The sequence below is a fragment of the Macaca thibetana genome, chromosome 8, assembly GCF_024542745.1.
Source record: "Macaca thibetana thibetana isolate TM-01 chromosome 8, ASM2454274v1, whole genome shotgun sequence".
In the NCBI taxonomy this organism is placed as follows: domain Eukaryota; kingdom Metazoa; phylum Chordata; class Mammalia; order Primates; family Cercopithecidae; genus Macaca; species Macaca thibetana.
Window position 1 is genome coordinate 132,644,962 of NC_065585.1, and position 23,877 is coordinate 132,668,838.

The following is a 23,877-nucleotide window of genomic DNA, read 5'->3' on the forward strand; positions in this document are numbered from 1 at the left end:
GGTGTGGCATTATAAGCCTTGAGAAATACCTTTTTATTGCCTTCAAAATACATTTCCCAAGTGGCAGTAACTTTTCACTCCATGGCATACAAGGGTTTTCATTTTTCTTTCTTTTTTTTTTTTCTAGAGACAGGGTCTTCCTCTGTCACCTAGGCTAGAGTGGTGTGGTGTAATCATAGCTCACTGCAGCCTCAAACTCCTGGGCTCAAGCAATTCTCCCATGTGATCCTCCTGACTAGCTAGAATCACAGGTGTGTACCACCAAGACTGGCTAATTTTGTAATTTATTTTTATTATTATTTTTTATTTGTAGAGATGGGGTTTTGCCATGTTGCCTGGGCTGGTCTTGAACTCCTGAATTCAAGTAATCCTCCTGCCTCGATCTCCCAAAGTGCTGGAATTACAGGCATGACCCATTGCACCTGGCTGAATGTAAGGTTTTAAACGGAGGCCCACGCTGACTTAAATGCACTCTGGCTTATAAAAGATGTCTCCCAGATGCTCTTCCAATAGGTGGTTGGAAATGGGTTGTGGAAGAGGCCCAGTATAAGAGGGCAGCATTTGAGACGGGGAAAGGAAGATCCACTGAGAGAGAAAATGGGACTAGAAAAGTGGATTTTTGGAATGTTATTGGCAAATTATCTGACCTGGCAGTTTGGCTGATACAATTCTTGAAGCTTCAAAAATAATTTTTCTAAGCCTTCAAAAAGCTGGTGTCATTGGTAGGAGTAAAGCTAGAGGTGGAGATTTAGGCACTTTGTCCCAATTCTGCCTTTTAAGCAGCTGAATTCCAGGCTTAGGGATTGCTATGACCTTGAAGCTAAATCAGAGACAGAACACGGAGCAGCCTGGAAAGGTCCTTGTTGCCTCTGCTTGTTCCAGGCATCAGGCTGCGCTGCTTCAGCACCGAAGACAGCGCCCGGAGGGTCCCCTTGGAGACAAGCTGGGACCTCTGCCTGCCGCTGTTTAGACTGGGAAGTTCTGAATGTTTGATTCAATGTCCTTCGCAAGTTGTGCTGATGATTTAAACTCGGGATCTTAAGGAAGGCTCAGCACCCAGAGGTGTAATTTAGGTTCCTTTGGGTTTTCCTCCAGGCTTGGAATCATTTCCCTTTTGTCTATCCTTTGAGTTTTAAGCCTCCCTTTTCCTTTTCCAGCAGCCTGAGGCACTCCTGTAAGAAGGAGGATAAAATCCTGTAGCATCTCTTCCTTCTCCTCATAACTGATCTCATTACCTTATGTCTAAGTAACTCTTTCTTTCCATGGACCTTGGCCCTCTGATTTCCATGTGAGAGCTAGCTACATAGCTCTGGATTGAAGGGAAGGCATGGCGGGCCACTGAAGTATAACTGGCAGAGAATAGGATTCCAGTTTCTTTTCCATTTCCCAGGCAGTACGTGAACTTTTCGGTAGGACTCATTTGGAGACATGGTGCCTTAGCTCAATGGGATGTTCCTCCTAGTAGGAAAGTCAAGCTCAATTTCAGATCAAGGTGGAAGATAGCCTCTACAACCCTTCAGGGCCTCAGAGATGCCACACATTGTACAATAAAGACAAGTTGAGGTTCTACCTCTATGAAAGGCTATTCTGGGTATAGGTCGACTTATTCACCAACTGCGTAATCCTGAGTGGGTTATTTAACTTCCTTAAGGGTCAGTTTCCTCAACTATAAAGGAGGATAACAACAAATACCCTAAGTTTTATGAAATTAATGGGATCATTTATGGGAAGTTGTTTTGTTAACTGTAAGGTAGGTAAGCCATAACAATTAATAATAACAGTTTCTACAAAGTCTTTGATGGGAAGGAATAGGCATTTCTGTCTTTTAATCACTGTGGGCTAGATAAATGTCAAATCATGCCCATGATGGAGTCTGCAGATAGTGATGTCAGGCTACTTCCAAGGGAAACTTATCATCCTGCTTTGAGTTGGCTATTGCCTTTGAACTTGGCTTTTGTCCATTCCATATTCAGAAAAAAAGTTTACTTCCTCCATTAACTTAATAAGCCAGAGACACTCACACTGACACCATCGGTTTATCAGGCAGTCACAGTGTTGCTGGAAACAGCCAGTGACACATCCCCTCCTTGCCATTCCCCATGGGCAGGAAGACAGCTCAGGACCTTGCAGAAAGCCTGTGGGTCTGTATGAGTAATTGTCATGTGCTTCCACCCATCCCCCAGCTCCCTTCATGTCACTTCCACTCATTGCTGTCACATCTTTGGGATGATTTGACTTTCCTTTAGCATTCTTAAGACAGACTGCCTTGTGTTGCCCGGAAAGGAGGGAAAGCCATATCGTTACTCAGTCTGAGGACAATGCAATTCTTGCCTATATGCTCCTATAGGCATTCAATCCCTCAGTAGTCATTCCATTGTGTCCTAGCATGGTTTGTGCAATGATCACTCTATTTCCCCCCTCTTTTTTTTTTTTTTAACAGTACCCCAATCTTGTTCATGTGTCCTTCATTACCCATGTAACCATGTGCCTGTGGAGAGATGACCTCACCCTCAGCTCCAGAGTGCTTTTGACTGGGGAAAGGGTGTCTTTCTCCTTGGCTGGTGGTTAGCACTGCAAGGTCTCAGGGAAAGGCTTCTTGCCTCTAGAAGATGATGAAGGGTCTGGATGAGATGCTAAGAATTATTCCTGCCATTCTATTATTAAAACCAACTCTGAGGATGACAGGGAAGAGAGATGAAAAGAACCCGAGTCCTTGGTGACACTGCCAAGCCACCAAATCAATCAATTCTGAAACCTGCATTTCTACTGGCCTTCCTGTTATGTGAAATAATAAAGTTCTTTATTGATTGAACAAGGGTTTCTGTTACTTGCAGCTAAAAGCATTCTGATAGACTCCGTTGCTCGTCAGGAGATGGGTCTAGGTCATTTGTCAGAGACACAAAGCAAACTTGACCTGCTATTGAACCCCACAAGTAGTACCCCAAAATAATCTATGGAGCTTCTTCAACCAACAGCATTTTGAAAACTCACTCCTGCCACTCTGAGCCACATGTGTCAGATGACATTTGGTGGCAGTAGGTTGAGAACATAGTCTGCCAGTTTATGGATTCTATTTTATTAGGTGTTTGGATTCCTTCTTAATCATTGTTCTATGTCCTCTAGGTGCCAAGCCTCATTTTATAACTTAATTGCTTGATTTGTGTTGTTTGCTTTGGTAGGAAGGATGTCCTGTAGTTACATTGAACAAAGGTCCTACCAGGGTAGGAGATCTTTGGCAAGTATTAAGTTGGTGCAAAAGTAGTTGTGGGTATTTTGCCATTAAAAGCAATTATTTTTTGCGCCAACCTAATAGAAGGACTCAAAACTCCTTGGAAGCCAGTTTTGGAGCCCAAGATCCTGTGTATAAAGGGTTCCTTGGGGCAACATTTATTAGTCTTCCTGCAAGGAGCATTTTGAGATGATATCATGTTTACCTTTCTATGCAAGGGTCTTTAACTGATGACCTCTCAGCTGGAACAATAATTTCCTCCTCTTGACTATTGCCTGCTTCACAGGGGTGACAGACAATGGAGAAAACCATGTTTAGAGACTGCTTGATTCTTCACACCTGTAGATAGATGATTGATACACAACTAGATAGAAACTAGAAAAGAAATGACAGATGGGGAAATTGAGGAACAAAAGAGGCTATAAGGAGATTAATTCCGTATTTCAAACAGATCCAATAACAAAATACAGCCCAGAAATAATATGGAGCACTTCCCAAGTGCAAGTTTTTGTGGGATAGATACTTTCCCTGTCCTTCAGGGTAGGGGGAAGTCCATGATATAAACAAGAACAAAGTTACTTTTAACAATGAAACTACCATGCCCGGCCTGCTCAGGGATTTTAGCTCAGGCCTGTTGGGCACTGAAGGACTTAAGTGTGAAAACTTACAGCTTCTGAATTATTAGAATGTTACTTAGCTCTCCAAGCCCTACGAGTTTGAGAGTGATTCTGACAAAACAGGTAGGTAGAGAGGTTAGTCTAAACATATGAATAAAATACTGGATGAATTCTTAATTAAATAGTGTCTAGGCTGGGCGCAGTGGCTTACACCTGTAATCCCAACACTTTGGGAGGCCAAGGTCGATGGATCACCTGAGGCCAGGAGTTTGAAACCAGCCTGGCCAACATGGTGAAACCCCATCTCTACTTAAAATACAAAAATTAGCTGGGTGTGGTGGTGCATGCCTGTAATCCCAGCTACTCAGGAGGCTGAGGCAGGAGAATCACTTGAACCCAGGAGGCAGAGGTTGCAGTGAGCCGAGATCATGCCCCTCACTCCAGCCTGGACGACAGAGCAAGACTCTGTCTCAAAAAATAATAATAATAAAAATAAATAAATAAATAAATAGTGTCTAATGTGCTCAATTTTTGAGTGTACTACTGATTGTGCTAGAATGTTCTAGAATTGCACCCCCAGGCCATTTCTTTCTTTTTAATTTATATGCTGCCAAAGGCTGGGACTACTGGAAATTTCAAATGAATTTTCCTCTGCAGTTTGGGCTAAGAGCTGGGAGCGCTAATTCACAGATGCCTAAACAAACAACGTTTGACATCCTTGGCCTCACCTACAAAATGGGAAGCTGGTTACTAAAAAGCGTACTCCATAAGCAAGAGCTCTGTCTCTTCTCCTTTCGTTTTTGAGTGGTCTGGCCAAGTTGGAAATTGGTATGTGTCTCTGTTTCAGAACTCCCAACAGATCCCTCTGTATTGAGAACTGGTCAATGTGATGTAAACCATAGTTTCTAAGTATAAAAATGTGGTACATTTGAGACATGGAATGCAAAGCTGAATGTTAAAAACATTTGGAATACAAGTACTAGAATATCAACACATAAAGCAAAGAGCTGGAGTCCTCCAGTACCTTATTTTAAGTAATCTAGGACAGAGAACCAGAGAGTGTTAGATTTAAAATGGACCTGTCCAGACTGTTCTCAGCCCTGAGTTTGAGGAAATATTAAGAAACTTGCTAAAAATCACACAGCTATTCAATGCAAGGAGAGCTGAGCTTTAAACCTGTCTGTCTGATTCCAAAGGGCATTTTCTTTTCACTGTATCATTGCACCAAGAGCAAGCAGGGTGATACAGTGCCTTAGTCCATTTGGGCTGCTGTAACAAATGGAGATGTAACAGATTGGGAAACCAAGGAACAGACCATAACCAGCGTAGCTGATAAACAGCAGAAATTTATTTCTCACAGTTCTGGAGGCTGTGAAGTCCAAGCTCAAGATAGATTTGGTGTCTGGTGAGGGCCCACTTTCTGGCTCATGGTTGGCACTTTCTTCTTGCTGTATCCTTACTGGCAAAAGGGGTGAATGAGCTATCTGTGGTTTCCTTTATAAGAACACTAATCCCATTCTGAAGACTCCACCCTCATGACCTAACCACCTCCCAAACACCCCACCTACTAATACCATCACCTTGGGGGTTACGATTTCAACAGGAGTTTTGGAGGGACACAGACCATAGCATGGAGAAAATCAAACGAGAGAATGATCAACAAAGCATATGCTGAGCATCTTATAGGGGGCATAGAAAATGTTCCTCACTGGAGTGGGAAAGAGGGACGTGATACCTAGAGGCTGTTTTGAACAGGAACTCCTTCCCTTCCATTTGCTTCATCCCTCTGGGCTCCTGTTTGCCCTTCTGGAAGATGCCAGGTGGGTGTTGAGTAGGAGGATAAACTTGGAACAGGGATGTCCTTCTCAGCTCTAATAGTCTATAGACATGAGGACTTCTTTCTTTCTCTCTCTCTCTCTCTCTCTCGACAAGGTCTTACTCTGTTGCCCAGCCGGGAATGCAGTGGAACGATCCCAGTACTGCAACCTCCGCCTCCTGGGTTCAAGTGATTCTCTCACCTCAATCTCCCAAGTAGCTGGGACTACAGGTGCCCGCCACTACACTTGGCTAATTTTTTGTATTTTTAGTAGAGATGGGTTTCATCATGTTGGCCAGGCTAGTTTCGAACTCCTAACCTCAAGTGATCTGCCCACTTCTGCCTCCCAAAGTGCTGGGATTACAGGCATGAGCTACTACACTTGACCCTGTTTCTTGATCTTTTAAACTTGATGGTGCAAACCACGGCCCTCATGTAAATTCCAGCTTCCTTGGAACAGTGCCAGTGGCGTGGTAGCCTTAGCTTTCATGCCAGGCAGGAGAAGAGAGGAGAGGGAGCAGGTTCTGCCACAGGGGTGGAGGCATGAGCCTCACTCCTCATCTGACCCTACAGAGAACTGTCCCCATCCCCTCTCTGCTCTCCCACTATGATCCTGGGGAGGAGAATGAGATCATGTCTGAAAAGTGAACAGAACTTCTTAGAGCAAGAAGCTGAATAACTTCAAGGCCTGCAAGTGCCATCATCTGTCTCTAATTTCTAATCCTCATTCAAAGACCAGATTGAGTTGATCTTTTAAAAGAACTGGTCAGGGTCAGCTCTTCTTTTTTTTCCTTTTTTGAGACAGAGTTTTCTTCTGTTACCCAGACCGGAGTTCAGTGGCGCGATCTCAGCTCTCGGCTCACTGCAACCTCTGCCTCCCAGGTTCAAGCTATTCTCCTGCCTCAGTCTCCTGCATAGCTGGGATTACAGGCGCCTGCCACCATGCCCAGCTAATTTTTGTATTTTTAGTACAGATGAGGTTTCACCATGTTGTCCAGTCTGGTCTTGAACTCCTGACCTCAGGTGATCTGCCTGCCTTGGCCTCCCAAAGCTCTGGGATTACAGGCATGAGCCACCATGCTCAGCCCTGAACTGGTCAGCTCTTGAATCAAAGAGCTGAACCCTCTTATTTTCCTCTTCTGAGTTTTCAAATGGTGACAAGAGCCCCTAATGCCATGGCAACGGGAGCTGTGGAAAACCTAACCCAGAAATGCGGGATGGAAGGGACTCCTTTGGAGTTGGCAGCCTCTGAGGGACAAGAGGGTCACCTCCCTGAAGGTCTTTTTCTCCATTTTGATGTTGCCCACTGCAGCTAAGATTTTAAGGAGCAAAAAACATGGGCTCTGGTGTCACGCAGTGCTCAGTGTAAATGCCAGCTTTGATCCTTCCTGGCTTTGTGGTCTCTGAGCCAATATGGCAGGATTGCTGTGTAGATTATGTCAGAGGATGGATACTTGGAAGTGCTTGGCACATATTAGATGCTCAACAAATAGAAATAATTGTGGCCTGTTTTGGGGTTGTTTGTTTGTTTGTTTTATGAGACAGGGTCTAGCTTTGTTGCCCAGGCTGCAGTTCAGTGGCACAAACATAACTCACTATACCCTCGACCTCCTGGGCTCAAGTGATCCTCCCACTACAGGTGCGTGCACCGCACCTGGCTAATTTAATTTTTTTTTTTTTTTAGAGACAGGGTCTCACTATATTGCCCAGGCTGGTGTCAAACTCCTGGGCTCTAGTGATCCTCTTGCCACACCCTCCCAAAATGCTGGGATTACAGGCATGAGCTGCTGTCCCTGGCCTTTTTTCTTTTTCTTCCCATCAGTTGGGTAATGTGCAGACGTCATATCATAGTTTGAGCGAGGCACATCTCACACAATAGCCTGAAGACCCAATCATCATGCTTATGAACCACAAAAGGATCTGGCCTGTTTTAAGGACTGTTTTTTTTTTTTTTTTTTTTTTTTTTTTTTTTTTTTTTTTTAATCTCTTGCTCTAAGTTCACTCTGGCAGCCTCTGATGATGAGGTTCAAGATAGGAGTGAGAATAAGCATCCATATGTCAGGCTTACTTCGAGCTGGAAAGATTCAGGGAAAACCTGCTGGAAAATTTTCTTGTTTATGTGGCTCTTCTCTTCTCAAGATATGTTGATAACGGAGGGAAGAGAAAATCTGCAGATGGAGAACTGGGAATCAGGATACCTGGACTCCTACAACCCTGACTCCCAGAGAGATCCTGGACCAGTCATTTCCTCTCTGGCTTTGGACTCTGCTCTGTCCTGTGGGTTTAAAAAGTTGAAAGCTCTTTAGAAAAAGCACGTATTAGAGTTTGGACGAGATGATCCTCCTCTGCAAAATATCTGTCTACTTAGCTCTCTGATGACTGCAATTCTAGGCCAGCACCTCCTCCCCTGGAGTCTGGAGTGAAATAGGCGTTTGTCTGCTTGGACAAATGCAATCACTGATGAATCACTGAGTACATCATGGCTCTGAGAAGGCGGAAAGAGGAAAGACCAGCACTGGGGTGACAGGAGAAGAGAACACAGACAGTAGAGGCTGCCAGGCCTCAATATAGCTTCCACCTTCCAGCATTTGCCAAGGGCCAGGCCATTGGCCACCGACTGACAAAGTGTCTGTGCACTGGTAGAGAGGGAGAGAGGGACTCAGGAGCTCACTGTGTACCCTTGGGAAGGCCACTGTGTCTCACGGGGTCCTGTAAAATAAGAGCACTGGGCTATTTCCACTCTGAAACTATGTGCCCGCATGGGAGGATGCCACCCAAGGCGTCAGAGTGCCAGAGGGTAGCAGCCAGGAGCTCTGCAGTGGAGACTTCCAGAGCCTGCTCAGAGGGAAGGACACAGCTCATGGCTGAGGCGAGGTTCCCTTCACCTCTCTTGCCTCTCTTGCAAGCCCTTGATGACAGAAAGGAGGAATACAGGAAGTGGGTGGTGGCATATGGTGGGAACCCCTCTCACTCTCACTTGTAGTATTCTTTTTTCTTTTTCTTTTTTTTTCTTTTTAAAATTATTTTATTTCTTTTTATTATACTTTATGTTCTAGGGTACATGTGCACAACATGCAGGTTTGTTACATATGTATACATGTGCCATGTTGGTGAACTGCACCCATTAACTCGTCATTTACATTAGGTGTATCTCCTAATTCTATCCCTCCCCACTTACCCCACCCACAACAAGCCCCCATGTGTGATGTTCCCCTTCCTGTGTCCAAGTGTTCTCATTGTTCAATTCCCACCTATGAGTGAGAACATGTGGTGTTTGGTTTTCTGTTCTTGCGATAGTTTGCTGAGAATGATAGTTTCCAGCTGCATCCATGTCCCTACAAAAGACATGAACTCATCCTTTTTTATGGCTGCATAGTATTCCATGGTGTGTATGTGCCACATTTTCTTAATCCAGTCTGTCATTGATGGACATTTAGATTGGTTCCAAGTCTTTGCTATTGTGAGTAGTGCCTCAATAAACATACGTGTGCATGTGTCTTTACAGCAGCATGCTTTATAATCCTTTGGGTATGTACCCAGTAATGGGATGGCTGGGTCAAATGGTATTTCTAGTTCTAGATCCTTGAGGAATCGCCACACTGTTTTCCACAATGTTCGAACTAGTTTACAGTCCCACCAACAGTGTAAAAGTGTTCCTATTTCTCCACATTCTCTCCAGCACCTGTTGTTTCCTGATTTTTTTAATGATTGCCATTCTAACTGGTGTGAGATGGTATCTCATTGTGGTTTTGATTTGCATTTCTCTGATGGCTAGTGATGATGAGCATTTTTTCATGTGTCTGTTGGCTGCATAAATGTCTTCTTCTGAGAAGTGTCTGTTCATATCCTTTGCCCACTTTTTGATGGGGTTGTTTGTTTTTTTCTTGTAAATTTGAGTTCTTTGTAGGTTCTGGATATTAGCCCTTTGTCAGATGAGTAGATTGCAAAAATTTTCTCCCATTCTGTAGGTTGCCTGTTCACTCTGATGGTAGTTTCTTTTGCTGTGCAGAAGCTCTTTAGTTTAATTAGATCCCATTTGTCAATTTTGGCTTTTGTTGCCATTGCTTTTGGTGTTTTAGACATGAAGTACTTGCCCATGCCTATGTCCTGAATGGTATTGCCTAGGTTTTCTTCTAGGGTTTTTATGGTTTTAGGTCCAACATTTAAGTCTCTAATCCATGTTGAATTAATTTTTTTAAAGGTATAAGGAAGGGATCCAGCTTCAGCTTTCTACTTATGGCTAGCCAGTTTCCCCAGCGCCATTTATTAAAACAGGAATCCTTTCCCCATTTCTTGTTTTTGTCAGGTTTGTCAAAGATCAGATGGTTGTAGATGTGTGGTATTATTTCTGAGGGCTCTGTTCTGTTCCATTAGTCTATATCTCTGTTTTGGTACCAGTACCATGCTGTTTTGGTTACTGTAGCTTTGTAGTGTAGTTTGAAGTCAGGTAGTGTGATGCCTCCAGCTTTGTTCTTTTGGCTTAGGATTGTCTTGTCCATACAGGCTCTTTTTTTGGTTCCATATGAAGTTTAAAGTAGTTTTTTTCCAATTCTGTGAAGAAAGTCATTGGTTGCTTAATGGGGATGGCATTGAATCTATAAATTTCCTTGGGCAATATGGCCATTTTCACAATATTGATTCTTCCTATCCATGAACATGGAATGTTCTTCCATTTGTTTGTGTCCTCTTTCACTTCATTGAGCAGTGGTTTGTGGTTCTCCTTGAAGAGGTCCTTCACATCCCTTGTAAGTTGGATTACTAGGTATTTTATTCTATTTGAAGCAGTTGTGAATGGGAGTTCACTCATGATTTGGCTCTCTGTCTGTTATGCAGTGGCTGGAATGCAGTGGCATGATCTCAGCTCACTGCAACCTCCACCTTCCAGGTTCAAGTAATTCTCCTGCCTCAGCCTCCGGAGTAGCACACCACCACACTTGGCTAATTTTTGTATTTTTAGTAGAGACAGGGTTTCACCATGTTGTCCAGGCTGGTCTTGAACTCTTGACCTCAAGTGATCCACCTGCTTTGGCCTCCCAACGTGCTGGGATTACAAGCATGAGCCACTGCGCCCGGCCTATTTTATTTTTTCCCACAAATATTTATTGTCCACCTATGGCATTATCAGGTACTTGTTCACATCAGTGTACAAAATACAAAAATTCATATCTTTATAAAACGTTTGCTCTAGTGCACAGAGACAGACAATGAAAATAAACGTCAAAATCATGTGTTAATAGTGTCCTATGTGATAAGGACTACAGGAAATGCCGAATAGGGGCTGTGACTGCGGGGTTTTAATTGGCGGGGCTGGCGGGGGCGCGGGGGTGCGGTGTAATTAAGATAGATGACTTTCGAACAAGAATGGGAAAGACCTTGGCTGGCCAAGGGGAGAACGGAGACCTTATTTAGACTATAACTACACATTAATATTCACAAAATGCCCTTTAATGATGCTATTCATTAGTGTCACTTGTTTGTTAATAATTAATAAACGAACTATTTATCTGTTCATTTTTTTCCCTTTAATAAAGGCTTAAAGGGAGAAAAGCTGGAAAGCCGAGGAGACACGAAATGTGCACATAATGTCCCTTTTCCTATAGATGTTCCTGTTTCTCCCCTTATTCCTTCCACGGCCACCTGGGATTTTTCCAGGCGGGCTCTGCCTCCTGTCCCCGCCCCCTCCCGCCTCTGCTCCAGTTCTCCCGCGAGCCTGTCAGTTTCAGTCCACCGTGGGCAGGCGGAGTGGAACCGCCAGGCAGAGGGGGACGGAGAAGGAGAAGGAACCCTGCAGCTCTGCATCCGGCCGCGCCCACCCCAGCTCGCCTCGCCTCGCCTCAGCTCTCTCCACAAAGCGGCAGTCGCCTGCAGCTCTGGTTTCCAAAACTCGTCGGGGCTCTGGGGAAAACGCTGCACGTGAGGCTCAGGTCCCCGTCCTGATGAACCGGACAGCCTCGGGTACAATCACTCACCTGCAAGTCTTTGCAGTCGTCAAATAAGGGTCATAATAACATTAACTGTGATACCAGATCAGGGTTCTTGTGAAACTTGAATAAGAAAAACGTTCGAGCCAGAGGGGTGGCTCAAACCTGTAATCCCAGTACTTTGGAAGGTGGAGGCGGGAGGATTACTTGAGGCCAGAAGTTCGAGGCCAGCCTGGGCAACCTAGCAAGACCCTATTTATACTATAATAATAATAATAATAATAATAAAACAAATTAGCTGGGTGTGGTGGTGCTCACTTGTGGTCCCAGCTACTTGGGAGGCTGAGGCAGGAGAATAGCTTGAGCCAAGGAGTTCTAGGCTGCAGTGAGCTATGATCAAACCACTGCACTTCAGCCTGGGTGACAGAGGGAGACCCTGGTTCAAAAAGAAAAGAAAGCAACAAAAACAAAGGGAAAAAAACGTATTTGGAAGTGTTTTGCAAAGTGCCTGTAATAAAACTCGAGATATGATTCTGGACGCAGGGCAGGAAGTCACGTGCTCCGTTCTGAGGGGCTAGGTGGAACAGATGCCCTTGTGGCCTCAAGGAGTTTGTGTTTCCACAGCAGGAAGGATAGGTGTGCCTTCACCATAGCAGTGCAGACTGTGGTCCAAACCTCCATGGAGCTCTATCCTGGCCTGAGGATTATAACAATCCCTTCTCTGCATTGGGTTTGAGTAATGTAAATATAAATGAAGCCGGGTACAGTGGCTCACACTTGTAATCCCAGCACTTTGGGAGGCTGAGGCAGGTGGATCGCTTGAGCCTAGGAGTTCCAGATGAGACTGGGCAACAGAATAAGACCCTGCCTCTACAAAAAATTTAAAAATCATCTGGGCCTGGTGTGCACTCCTGTAGTTCCAGCTACTTGGGAGGCTGAGGCTGGAGGATCACTTGAGCACAGGAGTTGGAAGCTGCAGTGAGCCATGATTGCACCACTGCACTCCAGCCTGGATGACAGAGCAAGACCCTGTTAAAAACAAAAAACAAAAAACCAACAAACAAAAAAACAACCCAATAAGATGGAAAGTTTGTAAACGATTGGACTGAAAAAATACAGTTCAAGGACATATGTACATGTGGAGTGGGCCTTCTGTTTTGCATATGGAATTTGGTGATCTGACAGGCCAGGTAGCACCTAGGATGCTGAGTCTGGCAGGATGAGTTAGAAGGGCTTGGGGTGTGGCCAGGATGCTTGGGGTGTGGTTAGGATGCTGGGGGTGTGATTAGGATGCCGGGGGTGTGATTAGGATGCCGGGGGTGTGATTAGGATGCTGGGGGTATGATCAGGATGCTGGGGGTGTGATCAGGATGCTGGGGGTGTGGTTAGGATGCTGGGGGTGTGGTTAGGATGCTGAGGGTGTGGTTAGGATGCTGGGGGTGTGATTAGGATGCTGGGGGTGTGGTTAGCATGCTGGGGGTGTGGTTAGGATGCTGGGGGTGTGATTAGGATGCTGGGGGTGTGGTTAGGATGGTGGGGGTGTGATTAGGACGATGGAGGTGTGGTTGGGACGATGGAGGTGTGATTAGGATGGTGGGGGTGTGATTAGGATGCCAGGGGTGTGATTAGGATGCTGAAGGTGTGATTAGGATGCTGGGGGTCCGGTTAAGATGCTGGAGGTGTGATTAGGATGATGGAGGTCCTGCTAGGATGCTCTGTGAGGCGTGTTCTTCCCAACTGAAGGACTGAATTCTCACCAGTGACCCTTACAGATATTGCTGTTCCTTCAAAACCGTAGGTAAATAAGGTGAATTTTTACATTTTCTTGAGACAGAACAGTTTTTTCCGAGGATGTGCTCTGTACCCATTTTCTATTGCTTCATTTGTATTTTTAATTGATTTGTTGGGATCCTCATTACCTTGTAGATAATACTCCTTTATTGGCTCACTGCAGTGATTTTTGCAGTTTGTGGTTTAACTTTGTTTATATATATATTTTACAACTTTATTGGGGTACAATGGTGAACAATAAGCCACACTTTTTTTTTTTTTTTTTTTTTGAGACGGAGCCTCGCTCTGTCGCCCAGGCTGGAGCGCAGTGGCCGGATCTCCGCTCACTGCAAGCTCCGCCTCCCGGGTTCACGCCATTCTCCTGCCTCAGCCTCCCGAGTAGCTGGGACTACAGGCGCCCGCCACCGCGCCCGGGTAGTTTTTTCTTTTGTATTTTTTAGTAGAGACGGGGTTTCACCGGGTTAGCCAGGATGATCTCGATCTCCTGACCTCATGATCCGCCCGTCTCAGCCTCCCAAAGTGCTGGGATTACAGGCTTGAGCCACCGCGCCCGGCCAGCCACACATACTTAAAGTGTTTGATTTTATGAGTTTTGGGATACGTGTACACCATTGAAATCATCATCACAGTCAGAATAGCATATATTTTCATCTCCCCCCAAAAGAGTCTTTGAGCCCCTTGGAAGTCCGTCCTTTTCTCTACTGGGTCACCCTGGCCCTCTGGCTTCTGGTTAGATCTGGCCCACAGGAGGCACCACCAGGAGGAGGGTGGCAGGGTGTTTATCCCTCTGGCTTATCCTCGCTGTATTGCTGCACCCCATGCCAAAGAACCAAAGGTCACAGCTCCTATTAAGGAGTCCCTCCCCACACAGCTACTTTCTCCAGGTTCTGGACACCAAGACCATCCCTTGTGCCTTTGAATCCTGGGGTGGTAATGCGCCCTCCATGTTGCTAGCTCTGGGGCACTGCACCATCCTTGTTAGTTTCTTCTAGTCTTGCTGCCACCTCTGTGAATACTCTCTTGCTATCTCCCCTCTTTTGCCTGGCTTGCACTGCCATCCATTTCCTGCTAGGACTCTGACTGTTCATGTTGTGCGGAGACTAGAAACTTCCTTGCAAGGTAGAAGAGACCAGAACATATTTTAGAGCAGGGTTTGTTATGATGGTTTCTTCTCCCTGCGTACCAGCTGATAGGAACATAAGTTGCACTGTGGCTGTGTTTACTAAAGATCATAGCATACAAAAAGTGGGTCAGTGGTTTCATACCTGTTCTAATTTATCTTTTGGCAGATGGCTCCATCTCTAATTCCCCGTCCACTTTTCTTAATTAGGCTGCTGAAATGTTCTTTGCTGTAGAAGTTTTGTTCTTTTCAGAGTCCATCAACCTTCTCTCTGGCCCTGCCCCTGCCCCGTCCAAGGGTCTCTGCCTTGTTCTTGCCTGGACGAGGTGTTTTCTTAGGCTCCTGGTAGAGTTGCACAAGATATAAACTTTTATTGTGATCCTTGGTTTGTCATCAATTGATGCAATAATTAGGAAAGGGCAGATGTTGTGTTAATATTAGGAAGCTTGTAGTCCTTATAAGGTCTGGCACCTAATTACACACAAAATACTAACTCTAATAATAAAAATGTTAAAGACATTTGAACCTAAAAATGAGCACAAACCAGGAGTAAGTTTATTTAGTCAACAGATATTTATTGAATGCATACTATACTATGTACCAGGCATTGTTCTAGGTATCAGGGAATGCATTGTGCCAATCTCAGCCTAATGGTATTAGTATTAGGCTGGTACTAATAGGTATAATTAGGTATTATGGGCTTCTTAATGCATTAGTGTATCTGCTAGCTAATTAAGTAATTAATTGAATTAGTAATTGTTTAGCACATACATTGGAGATTTATTGGGTTTGGTGAGGTCAACACTGAGGAGTGTTGGTCTATTGATGGAGTTTATTTAGAAACGGTCACAGCTGCACCTACAATATAGCATGTTATCAGGCAATGTGTATCCTGTACTATGGTGAAGAGGACAGGTTTTGCAGTAAGAGAAGCCCGTCTTCAAAGCCTGGCTGTACTACTCAGTATCTGTGTGATTGTGGGTAAGTAAAGTAACCACATTATGCCTTAGTTCTATTGCTTGTCAAATGGGAATGCCTGGACTATCTACCTCAAGGTAGATGCTCCTACATGGTAACTGTTTATGTGCACAACCTTAGAACGCTTACTGTCTCCCCTTGAATTACAGTAATTTTTCGTACACTTTGCACCTCCTCCTTCAGACTGCATGTACCTGTAGGGCAGCTCTGTATCTCTCATGGTGCCTAACAAAGGTGTTTGATTGGTGATTATTGATTGATTGGTGATTATAGTTGCTAACACCAAATGCCTAGTGCATGTTAGGTGGCACTGTTCTGACCCTTGATGTAGGAACAACTTTATGAAGTAGGAACTCCTATTAACCCACTTTTACACTTGAGAGAATGGAGGTAGAGAGAATGCTAAGTAAACTGATTAAGATTGGCCTGATGCAGTGGCTTACTCCTGTAATCTCAGCCTTTGCAAGGCCAAGGCAGGTGGATCACTTGAGGTTAGGAGCTCGAGACCAGCCTGGCCAACATAGCAAAACCCCATCTCTACTAAAAATACAAAAATTAGCTGGGTGTGGTGGTGCATGCCTATAATTCCAGCTCCTCAGGAGGCTGAGGCACGAGAATTGCTTGAACCTGGGAGGCACAGGTTGCAGTGAGCCGAGATTGCGCCACTGCACTTCAGCCTGGGTGACAGAGCAAGACCCTGTCTCAAAAAAAAAAAAAAAAAATTGACTAAAATTATTGAGATAGTGAGATCAGAGTCAGGATTTGAACCCAGGCATCTAGCTCTAGAGCCTGCATGTTCACTACTGCACTATGCTGTCTCCTGGGGATGTGTTTAATGAGGCCCTGCAATTACAGCAATAAGTCAGGACATCAGTGGGGATAAAGATGGCTACACAGGTCCTCATGTTCTCTAAGCTGGGGAGGGATGCAGCTTCTTTATGTTACTGAGATATTGCATTCATTTGGTTCCAGGGCGTGTTCAGTGCCTGGTAAATGCTTCTTTGAATTTGCTACTGACCCATTAGAGTAGATTTGCTTGTTCTTTTTCCTCCAGTCATGCAGACCTCTCTAGGCAGCCTCACTTCATCTCCCTTATACTTACGCAAAATTCAGGGCTAAAATTATGCTATAGAATAGAGTGAACCAAGCTAACTGAATTATGTGCCCATGATCTTCTAAGATCCTGTCAACTCCATCTCCAACCTGGGAGGATCACTGACTCAAGAGGCAGTGCTCTAGGACCGTAAGGGAAAGAATGCTGGCCTGGAGCTCAGATATTTAGCCTCAGTTCCAGCTCTGCCTTTTACCAGTCAAGGGCCATACCCAAGGAATTTAACCTCTTTGAGTTTCACTTTCTGTTTGCAAAATGTAAAGACCTTTCCCAGCTTGACATTTGGAATTCGTGTAATTTCTGTCCTACCTGCCTGACTGTATTTCACAAATATTTATTTGAGGGCTGCTGATATGGTTTGGCTGTGTCCCTACCCAAATCTCATCATGAATTACAGCTCCCATAATCCCCACATGTTGTGGGAGGGACCCGGTGGGAAATAATTGAATCATGGGGGCAGTTTCTCCCATATTGTTCTCATGGTAGTGAATAAGTCTCACGAGATCTGATGGTTTTATAAGGAGAAACCCCTTTTGCTTGGTTCTCATTCTCTCTTGCCCACTGCCATGTAAGACGTGCCTTTTGCCTTCTGCCATGATTGCAAGGCCTCCTCAGAGACATGGAACTGTGAGTCCATTGAACCTCTTTTTCTTTATAAATTACCCAGTCTTGGGTGTGTCTTCATCAGCATCGTGAAAACAGACTAATACAGCTGCCATATGTAAATTCTACAGCTACGTATGAGGAAGGCATGGTCTTTGCTTTTAAGGAGCTCTTGGTCTGGTGGACTTGGAGAATTGATATTCTGGGAAGAGGATAATCAAGTATCAGAATAACCAGAGGCACCTGTTAAGAATGCAGATTCCTGGTCCCCCTCTCCAACGTGTTGAACTAAAGTCTCTGGTTCTTATGCACAACAAGGTGGAGAACTGTCACAGAGAATCCTTGGATGATGGACTGCAGATGGAACACCCAGCAGGAGGTAACTGTTCCACTGAGGATGGCATTCATCTCTGTACCACCTGCATGGTTTTTGCTATAACTGTGAGCCTGCTCTATTATTTACTTAATAGTTTTCTTTAAATTCCTTCACATAATGATCTGAAATGTATTTATTTGAAATGAAGACTATGGCATAAATGTTGATGGGGAGCAAATACTGCTTGCCATGCTAGAAAGCAACTGTAAAAGGAATGCAATGAAAAAAACAGTCACACAATGTGGCTAGATACTGCTGAGGCTTTGCAGTGTCTAAATGGGTTAAAATGGCTGATCAGCAAGTATCAGAGAGATGAGCCTGTGCTCACAGAAAGGAAGCCCAGTTACTGAAGCAGACGTCGATGCGACGTGGATGCCGATCACTTGAATATTGAATAAGAGGAACAGTTCCCAAATGTATTTTCTTGACCTTTCTTCAGTAAACATTTTATGTTTTACATACAGACCAGTATGTGAAACAGATTAACAACCAACAGCAAGACAAACACCAAAATAGCTGCTCTGCAAAAATCCAGGATAAGGAATCTATTTCCTCCCATGTCAGACCCCAAAGCCCTCAGATTGCACTTCGAGAAGCTCTGATTTAGGGGAGCAGGAGACTCCTGGAGGCCTGGTAAGCGTGCAGGTTTGGGGTTTCATGAGCACAGTGACAGGGCCCTGCAGCCTTTGTTCCAGCACGGACTGTAGGAGCAAGGATAAAGGGTAGGTGTGGGGGCCTGGCATGGTGGCTCACGCCTGTAATCCCGGTGCTTTGGGATGCAGAGGCGGGAGAATTACTTAAGGCCAGGAATTTGAGACCAGCCTGGGCAATATAGTGAGACTCTGTCTCTACAAAAAATTAAAAAATTTGCTGGGTGCAATGTTATATGCCTGTAGTTACAGCTACTCTGGAGGCTGAGATGAGAGGATCGCTTGAGCTCAGTAGGTTGAGGATGCAGTGAGCTGTGATTGCGCCACTGCATTCCATCCTGGGCAACAGAGTGACCCGGTCTATTTAAAAAAAAAAAAAAAAAAGGTAGGTGAAGGAGAGTGATGAGAGGAGACTGGCCACATTTGGGGGATTTTGTGAGATTTTCTGACCTAGGATTAAGGTTATTTTATTTTATTTTATTTTATTTTACTAGCGTCTTTAGATTTAGGGAAACAAGAGGGGTGGAGTGTTCTTGGTCTGGGGCAAATCTCTGGGTTTGTCCCTTTGCTCCGGGAGGTACAACCAAATCCAGGAATTGTGGCTACGGAAATCCAACCTGTATTTCGGATTATTTGTGACAGAAAATGTTTTTGGAATTTGGGGTTATCTGTGCTCCTTTCCCTGTAGCTCTAGTGAATCAGGAAGTCAACTGAGCTCGGAGGGAAACCTCCTGTGATCAATCAAAGCACTTCTCGGGAATCTTCTGTGATGCCCGATTGGAAGACTTTTTGATCCTGGGGGAAAAGTCTAGGCTGAATCACTGTGTTCAAAGTTAGATGAAGTTGTCATTCTTTTTTTTGAGACAGAGTCTCACACTGTCGCCCAGGCTGGAGTGCAATGGCACAAGCTTGGCTCACTGCAACCTCTGCCTCCCAGGTTCAAGCAATTCTCCTCCCTCAGCCTCCCAAATAGCTGGGATTACAGGTGCCCGCCACCATGCCCAGCTAACTTTTTTTGTATTTTTAGTAGAGACAGAGTTTCGCTATGTTGGCCAGGCTGGTCTTGGACTCCTGACCTCGTGATCTGCCCACCTCGGCCTCCCAAAGTGCTGGGGTTACAGGCACCAGCCACCACAACCGGCCCAAAGTTGTCATTCTTAACATAGGAAGTTTAGGCAAGATGGTGGCCAACTGCAGTGGCTACTGTAGCATTCCAGCAGATTCCCTTTGTGGGCCTGATGCACCCATCGCCTGGCTCCTGGGAACATTGGCTACAAGTGGCTCAGAGCTGGGATTTGCTCTTGGTAATGGGGAACTGCTTCTTCCAAGGCTGTTTCCTCACTCCCTCTCAGGGGGTGGTTTGACAGTGACCAGCTGATACAGGAATACAGAGGCCTGGTCCCTTGCCTCCATCTGGGGCAACTCTGAGGGCCATCCCAGCAACCAGAGCCTGGTAGGCGTGGTTGAGGTCCAGGTTGTATCTGCATCCTGAGTCAGCTCCCTTCTTCCTGTTTTCTTGGTGACATCATGATATGAAATCAGACAATGAAATTAGCAATATTAGGTTTCCAGGAAGGTAGCATTCCCCTGAGGGAGGAGGGTGGCTCCATGAGACAAGGCTGCTGAGAGCTGCAGAACCCCTCTCCTAAAGCCTCCGTGCAGGGCGGCTCAGCCCTGTGCTCAGGGACAAATAGAAAAGTCTGAGCCAATGCGTGTAACATCGAATGTATATATACCCATGCACAATTCAAATAGAACCATGCACCCCAATGAGCAGGCATTTGTCTTTGTGTACATCTTCCCCAGATCCAGTTTCTGTTCCGCCCCGATCTGCTTAGTCTCACTTCCCTCTGGTTCTTGGCTGTCTGATCAGCAGAGAACCCCAGCTGCTTTCTCTGTCACCTTGCCTCCTAACACTGCCATCTGTCTCAGCCTCCCCAGCGAGGGCCAGACCTTGGTGAAGCCTCTGTGACGTCTGCCGTGGGGATAGCCATGACAGCTCCAAGCTGGGCGACCTGACCACATGCCATAGGGGACAGGACTTGGTTTCCCCAGTGGCTGCCCGGAGGAGGTGGGGAACGCCGCTGGGAAGTGTAGGGAATTTTAACATCCCGTGGGGTGAATTTTGACTAAGAAGGGCCAGGAGACAGGAAAGAGCCAGGAAATACATGACTCACTTTGTCTGGCTCTCCTGGGCTGTGCAAGGTGCCATGGCCGCATGTGGACTGTCTTGGTTGGTTTGGCTGCTGTAACAAAATACCATAGTCTGGGTGGCTCATAAACAATGGAAATATATTTCTCAGTTCTGGAGGCCGGAATCCAGGATTGAGGTTCTGGCAGATCCAGCGTTTGTGACAGCCTGCTTCCTGGTTCACAGATGGTTGTCCTGTCACCGTGTTCTCACATGGCAGAAGGGGCCAATGAGCCCTCTGGGGTATCTTATAAGGACACGAATCCCATTCTTGAGGGCCCCTCCCTCATGACCTAATCACCTCCCGAAAGGCCTCTTCACACCATCACCTTGGGGCTTAAGATGTCAACACATATTTTGGGGGGACACAAGCATTTAGAGCACAGTATGGTCTTTCTGGAGACTTCCTGTGTGACTAAGCAACTGGTTGTGTTTTTTTGTGACCCTGCAGCCACCTCGGTAACACACAACTTTGTATTTGTTTCTGTCCTTCCCTGCCTCGCTTCCCTTCCCCCACTTCACTGCTGAGGTTCTGGGAATAAATCATAGCAATGAGTTGGTATGAGATTTGCTTCAGGCTCGACATGGTGGCTCGTGCCTATAATCCCAGCGCTTTGGGAGGCTGAGGAGGGAGGATAGCTTGAAGCCAAGAGTTCAAGACCAGCCTGGGCAACATAGTGGGACTCCGTCTCTACCAAAAGAGGTTGACATCAAGCTCTGCTTTTTCAGGAGCCTGGAGTAAGATGCCATCTGAGAACCTTTGTGTACATTTAAATAACATTTTATATTTGAATGATATGTTTAGCATCCTAACGTGTATGAAATACCTACATGTGTGTGTCTGTTGAACTGAATGAATGTGTGTGCTAACATCTAAGTGAATGTGAAGAGATCTAATAGTTGTCCACAGCTGGGGGGTCGATACATGTGAAAATCAGGATATTAGCTATCTATTGCTGCATCAAAAATTACCAAAATATAGCAGCTGAAAACAACAAACATTATCTCCCAGTTTATAAGTGGGTCAGCTTGCTGGGGGCAGCTTGGTTGGTGATTCTGGCTCAAGGTCCCTCATGGGGGCTGCGGTCAGGGGGTCATGGTGTTGGCCAGGGGCTCATGGTCCAAAGCAGGTGTGTCTGCTTTTCTGCTCACTCTCCCGGCTGTTGGCAAGCCTCACGTTGTTGCCATGTGAGTCTCTCCACAGGGCTGCCTTGTGAAGTGGTGGTTGCCTTGCTCTAGAGAGAGAGACATGAACCCCAGAAGGAAACAATAGTCCTTTTTTTTTTTTTGAGCTGGGATCTTGCTGTGTTACCAGACTGGTCTCAAACTCCTGGCCTCAAACAGTCCTCCCACTTCAGCCTCCCAAAGTGCTGAAATTATAGGCGTGAGGCACTGCCCCGCCAATAGTCCTTTGTTTAACTTCTAAATTTTAAAAACACTTATTTTTAGAGACAAGATCTCACTCTGTCAACCAGTCTATAGTGCAGTGGTGTGATCATAGCTCACTGCAGCCTTGATTTCCTGGGCTCTAGGGATCTTCCTGCCCTAGCCTCCCGAGTAGCTGGGACTATAGGCATGTACCACTGTGCCCAGCTAATTTTAATTTTGTTTTGTAGAGATAGGGTTCTCATTATATTGTCCTGGCCTGGTTTTGAAGCCCTGGACTCAAGCAATCCTCCCACCTCAGCCTCCCAAAATGTTGGGATTCCAGGAGTGAGCCACTCTACCTGGCCACGGTCTTTTTATAACTGACTCTTGGAAGTGACATACCATCACTTCTGCCGTATTCTCTTCTTTAGAAGTGAGTCAATAAACCCAGCCCACACTCAAGGGGAGATAATTACACAAGGGTATGAATACCAGGAGGTGTGGACATCTGGGGGCTGTTTTAGAGGCTGCCTGCTACAGTTGGCATATTGTTCCAATTGTAACCTATACCAACAGTCCCTTATTAGTCTTGGAAAAATCTCTTGTTTCATCCCACAATCCTCTTGCATATATTTCAGAAATTGTTCTGCTTTAGCAGAATAGGTAAGTGGAAGGGCCTTATAAACTGTAAAGTACTCTATAAATTGTAGTTGTTACTGGCCAGGCACGGTGGCTTATGCCTGTAATCCCAGCATTTTGGGAGGCTGAGGCGGGTGAATCATCTGAGGTCAGGAGTTCAAGACCAGCCTGGCTGGTGGAACCCTGTCTCTACTAAAAATACAAAAATTAACTGGGCATGGTGGCACATGCCTGTAACCCCAGCTACTCGAGAGGCTGAGGCAGGAGAATCGCTTGAATCCGGGAGGCAGAGGTTGCAGTGAGCCAAGATCACGCCATTGCACTATAGCCTGGGTGACAGAGTCAGCCTCCCTCCCAGAAAAAAAAATAAAAAGTTGTAGTTGTTCCTAAAGAAGGCTCATCAATAGGGAGGAGTCTCTTTCCATAGATGTGGTTCACAGCAACCTAGTGGGCTTACTCTAATTTATTAAAGCAGTGCGATCAGCAGAACGCTGTATTTAAAAGATGCATATTCACTCCTCATTCATCCCTACCCTCAGGCTCAAATGCTGTAACCAGATATGGACCTGAGGCCATGCCAAAATGAAGGAAAAAACCATCTGGTCAATTTAATCAATCCAATAAAAGCATCCTTTTAAACTGGTCCAAAGATTTGGAGCCCAGACCTCTAGGTAAATGACTGGCTGAATTTTCGGATTCGACTGATAAGATGATCTGGGGTTGTGTAGACACTACTTAAGAGAGCAAGGGTCAAGTAGCAAATAGAGAATCTAATTGGGCTTAAAACTTGGAGTCCTCGCCTTGAGCCAGGCTGAGCTCAGCACCCGGCTCCTAGGAGGGGCTCTGAGTCTGTGGGTGGGACCCGGGGAGTCAGAGCGGGGAGAACTGCGAAGAGCTCATTGTTTCATTTTTCTGGGCACTCATCAGGGGGCTGCTTTCTGTCTGTCACTGTCCTCTGATTCTTCCCACCTCCATTTTAGATGTCACGGGTGATGGATCACTTCCTGAGGTTGCCTCTTCCTTAATGCATCCGTTCGCCGTTCTCTGGGGAAACTGCTCTTCCCTGCTCTTCTCCGTGGACAATTCCGTTTGGGCCAAGGCACCAACCCACACCACCCTGGGGGGTTCTCAGCTTATTGGGAGTTCCACCAACCTCTTCTCTTTCCCAGAATCACTTTATGGATGGAGACCAAAGACAGGCTCAGAGACCCTGGAGGGAATCTTAGGGAGGGGAAGCTGGGATGATTAGGGGGAAACTGAGAAAGGGAGGGGGAAACATTAAGAGACCTCTCTGTAGTACATTAGCTCAAGGAGGCGATCCATGCAAAATGCTTAGGACAGTAGCTGGTGCACAGTAAACACTCAAGGTCTGTTAGCTGTTGTGATCATTACTATCCTCATTATCATCTGCATTTCTCAGGGCAATTTATTGCTTTTCACTTTGTAATAGTGATCTCTGAAATCCAA

At 45.5% G+C, this 23,877-nt stretch overlaps 1 non-coding gene across 1 annotated transcript; it reads right to left on the reverse strand.

Moving 5' to 3' along the window:
• Positions 1-7,478: 7,478 nt before the first annotated feature.
• Positions 7,479-7,582, reverse strand: LOC126961941 (small nucleolar RNA U13). Its single transcript, XR_007728520.1, has one exon. It is a non-coding gene; the product is annotated as a small nucleolar RNA U13 (small nucleolar RNA).
• Between the last annotated feature and the right edge of the window lie 16,295 nt (positions 7,583-23,877).